The following is a 10,866-nucleotide window of genomic DNA, read 5'->3' as shown; positions in this document are numbered from 1 at the left end:
TGGGAGAGGAGGAGTAGGGAGAGAGGTAGGGCTGTGCCAGAACTTCGTTTGTAGCTCCCATGCGCCTCCCCACTATATATAGGGGTGGAGGGGCTGGTTTCTTGCCCTCCAAGTCCATTGGGGCATTGGCCAAGGTGGGAGGAAAGAAATCTCATTATTTCCTTCCCCACCGATTGTTATCCCCCCTTTTTAGGGATCTTGATCTTATCCCTTCGGGATATGATCTTATTCCTTCTAAGGGGGGATCTTGGTGCGCCTTGACCAGGGGTGTGGGGCCTTGCCCCCACTACCCACGTCCATGTGGGTCCCCCCATGCAGGTGGGCCCCACTCCAGAACCTTCTAGAACCTTCCCGGTACAGTACCGAAAAATCCCGAACATTTTCCGGTGGCCAAAATAGGACTTCCCATATATAAATCTTTACCTCCGGACCATTCTGGAACTCCTCGTGACGTCCGGGATCTCATCCGGGACTCCGAACAACATTCGGTAACCACATACAAACTTCCTTTATAACCCTAGCGTCATCGAACCTTAAGTGTGTAGACCCTACGGGTTCGGGAGACATGTAGACATGACCGAGACGTTCTCCGGTCAATAACCAACAGCGGGATCTGGATACCCATGATGGCTCCCACATGTTCCACGATGATCTCATCGGATGAACCACGATGTCAAGGACTTAATCAATCCCGTATTCAATTCCCTTTATCTATCGGTATGTTACTTGCCCGAGATTCGATCGTCGGTATCCAATACCTTGTTCAATCTCGTTACCGGCAAGTCACTTTACTCGTTCCATAACACATCATCCCGTGATCAACTCCTTGGTCACATTGCGCATATGATGATGTCCTACCGAGTGGGCCCAGAGATACCTCTCCGTTTACACGGAGTGACAAATCCCAGTCTCGATCCGCATAAAACAATAGATACTTTCGGAGATACCTGTAGTGCACCTTTATAGTCACCCAGTTACGTTGTGACGTTTGATACACCCAAAGCACTCCTACGGTATCCAGGAGTTACACGATCTCATGGTCAAAGGAAGAGATACTTGACATTGGCAAAGCTCTAGCAAATGAACTACACGATCTTTTGTGCTAGTCTTAGGATTGGGTCTTGTCCATCACATCATTCTCCTAATGATGTGATCCCGTTATCAATGACATCCAATGTCCATAGCCAGGAAACCATGACTATCTGTTGATCACAACGAGCTAGTCAACTAGAGGCTCACTGGGGACATATTGTGGTCTATGTATTCACACGTGTATTACGATTTCCGGATAATACAATTATAGCATGAATAAAAGACAATTATCATGAACAAGGAAATATAATAATAATACTTTTATTATTGCCTCTAGGGCATATTTCCAACAAATTATGCAATGCCATGCTGTTTAGGCAAGCGTCATATATGTAAATTATATCATGTCGTCCCTTTTTTTGTATTTCTCATTGCTTTTGTCGACAATGTTTGTATATTCAACTGCTCTTCCTGTGCATCAGCCATTTGAATTGGTGATGGAGAAATCTGGAGTGAAAACAAGGTCTTCAGAGAAGACAATGCTACGTGCTGAAGCAGATATCTTGCTCGTTATAGATAGCTCTTCAGAGGAGGATTCAGAGGCAGATGACCAGTCCTATTATCCCCCTAAGGTGTATGCTCAAACTTGGCAGGGTTATATTACTCATATCATGCATATGTTGTATTGCAATGCTTAGTTTTTACATCATATACACAATATTGAATGCCATCTCCTTAGTTGACACATCATATATGCGATTGCCCTTTGCTCACTTCCTTAGTATATAAATCATATATTTGAATTATGTCATTCCATGATGTTTACATAGACATCATGTATCTGAATTATGGCATGACAACCCATTTTCTAAAGACATAATATAGTTATATCATCTCATTCTGTTTACATAGTCATCATATTTTAAATTATGTCATTCTATCCGTGAATTATATCATGCCATCATGTTTCCATCGACGGCATGTTTGTGATTTATGGCATGCCAACCACTTAAATAGACACATCGTATAATTATATCATGTCATCACGTTTACATAGTCATCATATCTTGAAGTATGTCATTCTATCCTGTTTAGTTAGCCATCATACATGTGAAATTATGTCATGCTATCCTGTTTAATTAGCCATCATATATGTGAAATTCTGTCCTGCTATTCTGTTTGGTTAGACAACATAAATGTGAATTATTTCATGCCCTGTTTTCTTCCCTACTATCCATTGCACCTATCTATCTTACAATGTCTATACATTCAATTACTTTTATTGTTTATCAGCCATTTCAATTGGAGGGAATGATGGCAGTATCTGTGGGAGTAAAAACACGGGCTTCAAAAAAGATCGTGCTACCTGTTGGTGCAGATAGAACCACGGTTGTGCTTGCCCAAGAACCAGCCCCACCACGCATAACCCAGACTCATGCAGATTGTACCCCTACCCAGTTGGACAGAGAACCAGCCACACCCCTTCTAACCCCAACCCCAGCAGATAGTAACCTAGTTCCCGTTGACACAGCGCCGTATCCACCACAGAGCACCCAAACACGAGCAGTTAGTAAGGCAACTGCAGTGCCCAAAGCACGAGGACCACCACTCAGAACCCCAAGTCAACGCTTAAAGCAGAAGAAGAATTGTTCTCAGGTCAGGTTCTGTGGTTCATACTACTTTGCTCTTGCATCACTGTATTTACTCATACCAACTAATTTCAAATTTGAAGGATGCAATTGAAACTCCAATGGCGCAACAGGTATGTTTTAAACCTGTTTCTTTAATGTGTTTGGTTGTTTGCTATTGTAACTTGCTCTATGTTGATTTCAGTTTCAATTGAATAAACAGTTATGTTCTCATGCCATGCACATTACAAGTGTTGTTATTGCTATGTAGTTTCCCGCACTTATATTCTGTCTATGCTGCTTTGTCTTAAATAGATATGATTCGAACTGTATCTATCTTGATTTGGTAACATAAACTAGAATGATATAGACCATACAATGACCATACTACATAGATATATGTTTGTTTCATGTTGTTTTCCTGTCCACCTTACTACTGAACTGGTTTACCAAAATGAGTTTCATATACTACATTGTAAACCTGTGATGTGTTTGTTTGTTTCTCTTTTAGAATGCAGATAAAATATTGGAAAAGAGTACCCCCGTTATGCAATGGTAAAGGAAGTAATGTAGATAAGGTTCAAGATAGTGAGACATCCCTGTTGGTCTCCAAGAAAGCTGATAAATACTATATTGAAGACATTGAGACAACCCCAAAGTCCTGTCTTGATGTAGTGTTCGAGTTACTGGCTACTACTGCTGGCACCAGCTCTTCAAACTCGTTGCCTGAAACAGTTCGGCTTCTTGAGTCTCAACTTCAAGTTGAAAGACATCGATCAGATGTTATGCGACAGGAAGCCGAAGGACTGAGGAAGTCCCTACAGAATTCAGATGCATACTTTCTGGTGCAATAGCAAGTGCTGGAGGACTTAAGCGCCAAACAAGAGAAAGTTAATAAGCTTGCTAAGCATCTTGCCAGCATTATGGGTACCCGGGATATTGTTTCTTGAGCTCTTCTGAAGTGGTTTCAGTTCTGGACTTGTTTTGCTGCGGCGTTTATATGTTGTTGTGTTCCCTATATTTGCACTGGCGGCGAACTTTGATGCCCAGTGGATGTAATATGTGTTATAGCCGTGATAGCCTAGCGTAAGTTGGTTGCTTATTTATTTCCTTATTGTCTTGTTTATTTCTTTGCTTGTAGTCAGTGCAGTTCTTTTTCCGTGGTTTGCTAGTGGCCGCAATAACCTATTTTTTAAAACTAGGCCAGAATAACCATGGGCTACATATTTACTATAGTTACCATTTCCCTCCTACTGGTCGTAGAAACAATGGGCCTTCTACGTGTCATAGAAACAATGGGCCTTATACGGGTCGTAGACACAATGGGCCTTCTACGGGTCGTATCATCAATGGGCCTTGTATGTGCCGTATGATTGGTTGGCCAAGCATGGGCCAATAACAGACCGCATTATGGCCATAAACGGGCTAGAGTTGGAACTCGTATGTTCATGGGGCGACCATAACGGGTCGTCGTTAATCGGCCGTATTTGATGAAGCTATGGAAACGGCCCCCAACGTATTAACGGGTTGACGGTGTCAAAACCGGCGGATCTCGGGTAGGGGGTCCCGAACTGTGCGTCTAGGCGGATGGTAACAGGAGACAAGGGACACGATGTTTTTACCCAGGTTCGGGCCCTCTCGATGGAGGTAAAACCCTACTCCTGCTTGATTAATATTGATGATATGGGTAGTACAAGAGTAGATCTACCACGAGATCAGAGAGGCTAAACCCTAGAAGCTAGCCTATGGTATGATTGTTGTTCGTCCTACGGACTAAAACCCTCCGGTTTATATAGGCACCGAAGAGGGTTAGGGTTACACAGAGTCGGTTACAATGGTAGGAGATCTACATATCCTATCGCCAAGCTTGCCTTCCACGCCAAGGAAAGTCCCATCCGGACACGGGACGAAGTCTTCAATCTTGTATCTTCATAGTCCAGGAGTCCGGCCAAAGGTGATAGTTCGGCTATCGGACACCCCTAATCCAGGACTCCCTCAGTAGCCCCTGAACCAGGCTTCAATGACGACGAGTCCGGCGCGCATATTGTCTTCGGCATTGCAAGGCGGGTTCCTCCTCCGAATACTTCATAGAAGATTTTGAACACAAGGATAGTGTCCGGCTCTGCAAAATAAGTTCCACATACCACCATAGAGAGAATAATATTTACACAAATTCAATCTGCTGAAGTATTCCGTGGCGTGACATCATACCACGGCCAAGCCTTTATTCGAATCATTTTTACTGTCCCACCTCAGCGCGTTTAGAGAGGCGGTTTCCTTGGCACGTCTTGTCAAAGCAGAGATTGTGTCCCCTTATTCCGGGATTCTCATCAATACGGGCGTGGGTAACCCAACCGCGTCATTGATTACGGCGCTTGGGAGATAAGCGAGTTTTACCAGGCTGGTGGGGACGCATAGCTTTGTCCGTCCATATAAGGGGATAAGGATCCACCTTTCTCACTACGCCTTCTTCCTCCTTTGCTTATACATTTCCGCGCACTCGAGCTCCAGCGCCCAAGTCCGCACATCCCACCTCAACCTTCTCCAGCCATGTCCGGAGCGGGAGGCAAGTGGATGGCCTCCTCCGTCACGGAGGGGCACATCAAAAAGTTGAGGAAGGCTGATACTTGTCCAACGACATCGCGCATCGGCTTCCCGACAAGGGGCAGCTCGTCCCCACCCCCAGGCCCCATGAGAGGGTGGTGTTCCTCCCCACTTCCTCCGCGACTAGGTTTCCACTTCACCCATTTGTCCGGGGGCTCATGTTCTACTACGGCCTAGATTTCCATGATCTGGCCCCGAACTTCATCCTCAACATCTCGGCGTTCATCGTCGTGTGCGAGGCCTTCCTCTGCATCTAGCCCCACTTTGGCTTATGGCTGAAGACCTTCAATGTCAAGCCGAAGGTAGTGGGCGGCTGCCAAGCGGAGTGCGGAGGTTCCATGGTGGGCAAGATGCCCAACATCCTATGGCTCGAGGGCTCCTTCGTGGAGACCATAAAGGGGTGGCAATCGGGGTGGTTCTACATCACCGAGCCGCGTGGCCCTAAATGGGCAGCGACCCCCGAATTCCGATTTCGCTTCCCGACACGGCTCACCTCTTGGAAATAGACAGGCCTAACATGGGGTAGTTCGGAAGAGCTGACCGGACTCCAATCCTGCGTCAAAAATCTGGTGAGCAAGAAGCTCAAGCTCGTCAACGTAGTCCAGGTCATGCTCATCCGCCGGATCCTTCCGTGCCAACAACGGGCCTTCAACTTGTGGGAGTTTGGTCCGGCACAACACCAAACCTTGAGCAGGCTCTTTGACACTACGTACGAAGACGCCTGGAAGGTGCTGTTCAAGGGCGCCGAGGCTCCCGCATCCGCTACCGAAGATCGCGGATTCAGCTCGCAGCGTCAAGCCAGCGAGGTAAGCTATTTTACCCTTTACAGGACACTTGTTTTTCATAGTTTGACTCTATGCGGGATCTAAACTCCCTTACCTTTGACAGGCCTGGCAGAAGACGTCCGGGCAGGTTGACTGTCCGGCTCCCTTGCCAGAAGACCCAGCGGATGCCCGATTGACGGGGCTGCTGGTTCCGGCACCTCACGTGGTGCCGGAGAAGAAGGCCAAGAAGAAGGCCACGGGAACCCGAAGGAGTTCCCGGCGCCAGGTGTTGTCGGACTCATCGTCCGATGACTCCGAGGCGGACTCCTCCCGCGAAGACGAGGAGGAAAAAGAGGCCTCTCCCCCAGCGGGGGGAGAGAAGAAAAGGAAGGCCGCCCCAACTGGGGAGGCCGGAGGGTCCAAGAAGGGAAGGACCCTTCCTCCGGACTACTCCACCAACGCCGACGATGGCGAAGAGGAGTGGCCACCGAGGGCTAAGCCCCTGGCGAAATCGTAAGTGTCCGGATACCAGAATAACTCATGTGTTTCATTTGTCGCACAAAATCTCCTAACGCCAAATATAACCTTGCAGCCCTGCCCAAGGACAGGCTCGACACTTCAACGAGCGGCTCCCTGGCTTCGTCGGACGTGAATAGAACTTCACTTCCAGCCGCCTCCTCTCCTTGCGCTGCGGATGACGCCGAGGTGGGCTCCCAAAAGGGGCCCAGCCAGGAGGAGGAGGTCCCGGAGGCGCCGCAAGGCAACCTCCCAGACTCTGGGCACAAGGGGGATCAAACCCCAAAGGGCTCTAAGTCCGGCCCTGGGCCGGACTCCGCACCGGAACCTTCAGTGGTTCCGGAGTCTGACAGGCGGCCCCTTCGTAAGAAGGGTGAGACTGTGACACCGGTGACCTCTGTCCAACCGGAGGCACCGGATAATTTGCTGGAGGCGCTTAACGACGCCTCCATCGACGAGGAGCACCGCACTGTTATGAGTGTGGTGATCCAGAAAGTTCAGTCCGCCAAGAGCGGGCTGACTGAAGCCTGTGCCAGCCTTCTAACAGGCTTTGAGGTATGTATTTAAGATATGTAAAAATATTACCGCATAGACAGTAGCCCCTGATGCTCAGTTTGGTGTTCGGAAAGAAAAGCCGAACTGAGGATCTAAAAAGATGTACGCAGGAGTGTAACATAAGTATGTCAATATGGGAATGCAGGCTACGCTGCTGACCTCTGCCGCACTGACTGCGGAGGTCAATGCATTGAAGCGGAGCCTAGAGCGGTCCGAGAACGAGCTCGGCCTTGCCAAAAAGCAGCTCAAGGACAAGGAAGGTAAGTAATACCTTATGGAAGTATATAAAAGATGTGGTTGCAAAAACTAACAGGAATAACGTGAGAATTGCAGGGGCCACGAACGAGGTGGCAACCCTAAAGGAAGCGGTGTCCAAGGACGAAAGCAATGCAACCGCAGAGCGCACCGAGCGAGAGAAGCAGGAGGCGCGGGGGGCGGAGGTGCGGCAAGAGCTCCAGGCTCTCGTGGAAAAACACGAGAGTTTGGAGCGTGACTCAAAGACTCGAGAGTCCGAGCTCGCCTCGGCCCTTGAGAGCGCCAAAGCCGCTAAGGCCGAAGCCCAAAAAGCCCTCCAGGAAATTGATGAAATGAAGAAGATAGCGGCGGGTAAGGCATTCTTCATGCAAAGCAAGCACGTGAAAGTGAATTACTTGTTACTTACCCGAACCCGGATCTCTCCACAAGCATTCGCAGGTCTACCCCGCAGTGTGTTCGACGCTGCCGCATTCTACCGGGCCAAGGAGGGGAACTCGACGGAGAAGGTGTTCTGGTCTCAGTATGCTGAGGCCGGACACCCGGTGCCCTTGAGCGACCAGCTGAAGCAGCTGGTCGAGCTCCATAAGGTGGCCGAACAGGCCATGAAGGGCCTCATAGTTCGGCTGTGGCCTAAGGAAGCCATGCCTGGGAGCTACTTCGGGCTGGTGAGGCGGCTGGTGGACGCCTGTCCATGGATTGAAGTCGTCAAGCGCTCCGTCTGTATCGAAGGTGCCCGTAGGGCCCTTGCCCGTGCTAAAGTGCACTGGGGCAAGATGGACGCTGAGAAGCTTGTGACGGACGCTCCACCGCCGGGCAGGGAGTATCGCAAGCCCGAGATGTATTATGAGGGCGTCCTGAAGGGTGCCCGCCTTATAGCGGGTGAATGCTCCAAAGATGTAATTTTTGAGTAAACTCGCATTTGTTATCCTGTACGCTTGAAAACTTGTTCATATGCGCTAAGCAACGCTTGTGAATTTAAAATATTACCTTCTGTGCGGCCGTTTATTAAATTTGAGAGATGGCGAGTCGTCGGCTTCTGCCCCCATGCCACGAGTGCTGGGGTGTTCGGGATAAACTTGAGCGCTCTTTTTCCCATTCTTGGGTCCTTCGAGGGAGGCGCTCAACGCAACGAACAAGGCAACCGGACTATAATGCTTGAACACTCTCACTTAGCCATAGAATTCTATAATTTTAAATTTCGGCGAAGCCCCTAGTATTCGGAAGACCGAATTCGGGGCGCTATCCACGCCTGGGCCGGACAAAGCCGACTCCTCGCTCTAAGCGGCATAAGTCTTTAGGGACTCGAAAACCTCTCGAACAGCGACCGGCTCTCGCCCTATCATGACGGTCAGTTTTAGCTTTCTCCACTGAGGTGCTTAACCCAGCTCAACCGGGGCACAATCGCAGTGGTTCTCCCAGCGCTACCTTAGCCGATATAACGGAACGTAAGGTACCAAAACATGGGAGCCGGGCAAACCCAACTATTGACCCAAGACATGATTCGGAGCCGATGCATATAATGCTATAAGTTCGGGGTGCCGCACTTGTGAAAGTGTTCGGACTTATCACACCATATTTTGGGGTACTTAAGCCCCTGGTGTATTTGGCCGTACCAAAGCGTACGGATGCAACATGTCATAAGTGAACATATATAGATAAGAAAAAGGATGCAATAATAGGCAAAAGCTATGCATTGTTTATTAAAAAAGCTGCGGTAAAAGCAGAATGATACAAATAGTGCGATAAGCAAGGGACTATTTGACATGTCCCCCTCCAGGAGCGAGCTGCAGGATGATATGTAAAACAAGTATACTGCTTGTTATAGAGACCACCTGGACACTCGACGTAGCTTTCTGCTTCCCTGGCTGTTGCATCGTATGTTCGGCGATTTATTGCCGGACAGGGCTTCTTGATAAAGGAGTCATGAAAATAAGAAAAAAGAATTGCACAATCGGGAGCCCCTGGTGCGGTTGAGTCACATTCTGGGCCTACCATGGTCGTGCCCCTCCCCCTATGCCCATGGTATTTCCAGAGCGTAATTATGTAAGCGTAGTACTGGTTTCGCAATTTCGCGAGGGCTGGGGTTGGGGCCGCATTGCTACGCATGCTCGGGACATGCCAGGAGGTATTGTTGTAGGTTACTCCGGGCGTGCTTGACGGTGTCCGGACGTTTAATAGCCGGACTCGAGAATTGCCTTGAGAGGCTGCTTTGTACTTCCGCCGCGAGAGCCGCCGTATGCTCCTCCGTTCGGAGAGAGCGTTCGGTGTTTTCGTTGACCGTAATGACTCCTCGAGGGCCTGGCATCTTGAGCTTGAGGTATGCGTAGTGCGACACCGCATTGAACTTTGCAAATGTGGTTCGTCCGAGCAGTGCGTGATAGCCGATGCAGAACGGGACTATGTCGAAGATTAACTCCTCGCTTTGGAAGTTATCCGGGGATCCGAAGACCACTTCAAGTGTAACTGAGCCTGTACAGTTGGCCTCTACACCTGGTATGACGCCTTTAAAGGTCGTCTTTGTGGGTTTAATCCTTGAGGGGTCTATGCCCATTTTGCGCACTGTATCCTGATAAAGCAGGTTCAGGCTGCTGCCGCCGTCCATCAGGACTCTAGTGAGGTGAAATCCGTCAACGATTGGGTCTAGAACCAATGCGGCGAATCCGCCATGGCGGATGCTAGTGGGGTGGTCCCTTCGATCAAAAGTGATCGGGCAGGAGGACCACGGATTGAACTTTGGGGCGACTGGCTCCATCGCATATACGTCCCTTAGTGCACGCTTCCGCTCCCTTTTGGGTATGTGGGTTGCGTATATCATGTTCACCGTCCGCACTTGTAGGGGGAAGCCCTTCTGTCCTCTATTGTTCGGCGGCCGGGGCTCCTCCTCGTCGTCGCTATGCAGCCCCTTGTCATTGTTTTCGGCATTTAACTTGCCTGCCTGCTTGAACACCCAACAATCCCTGTTGGTGTGGTTGGCTGGTTTTTCGGGGGTGCCGTGTATCTGGCACGAGCGATCGAGTATTCGGTCCAAATTGGACGGGCCCGGAGTATTTCTTTTGAATGGCTTTTTCCGCTGACCGGGTTTAGAGCCTCTGAATCCGGCATTGACTGCCGTATCCTCAGCATTATCGCCATTAATGCGGCGCTTGTGCTTGTTGCGACGCGACCTGCCGTTGCTGTCCTTGGTATCCGAATTACCAGGGCTCTTGGTCATGTTGTTACTACGAGCTAGCCAGCTGTCCTCTCCCGCGCAAAAGCGGGTCATGAGTGTTGTGAGGGCTGCCATGGATTTCGGCTTTTCCTGTCCTAGGTGCCGGGCAAGCCACTCGTCGCGGATGTTATGTTTGAAGGCTGCAAGGGCCTCTGCATCCGGACAGTCGACGATTTGATTTTTCTTGGTTAGGAACCGTGTCCAGAATTGTCTGGCCGATTCCTCTGGCTGCTGAATTATGTGGCTTAGGTCATCGGCGTCTGGTGGTCGCACATAGGTGCCCTGGAAGTTGTCGAGGAATGCG

The sequence above is a fragment of the Triticum aestivum genome, chromosome 7B (assembly GCF_018294505.1).
Source record: "Triticum aestivum cultivar Chinese Spring chromosome 7B, IWGSC CS RefSeq v2.1, whole genome shotgun sequence".
Taxonomy (NCBI): Eukaryota; Viridiplantae; Streptophyta; class Magnoliopsida; order Poales; family Poaceae; genus Triticum; species Triticum aestivum.
Note: the sequence above shows the minus strand (reverse complement) of the source record.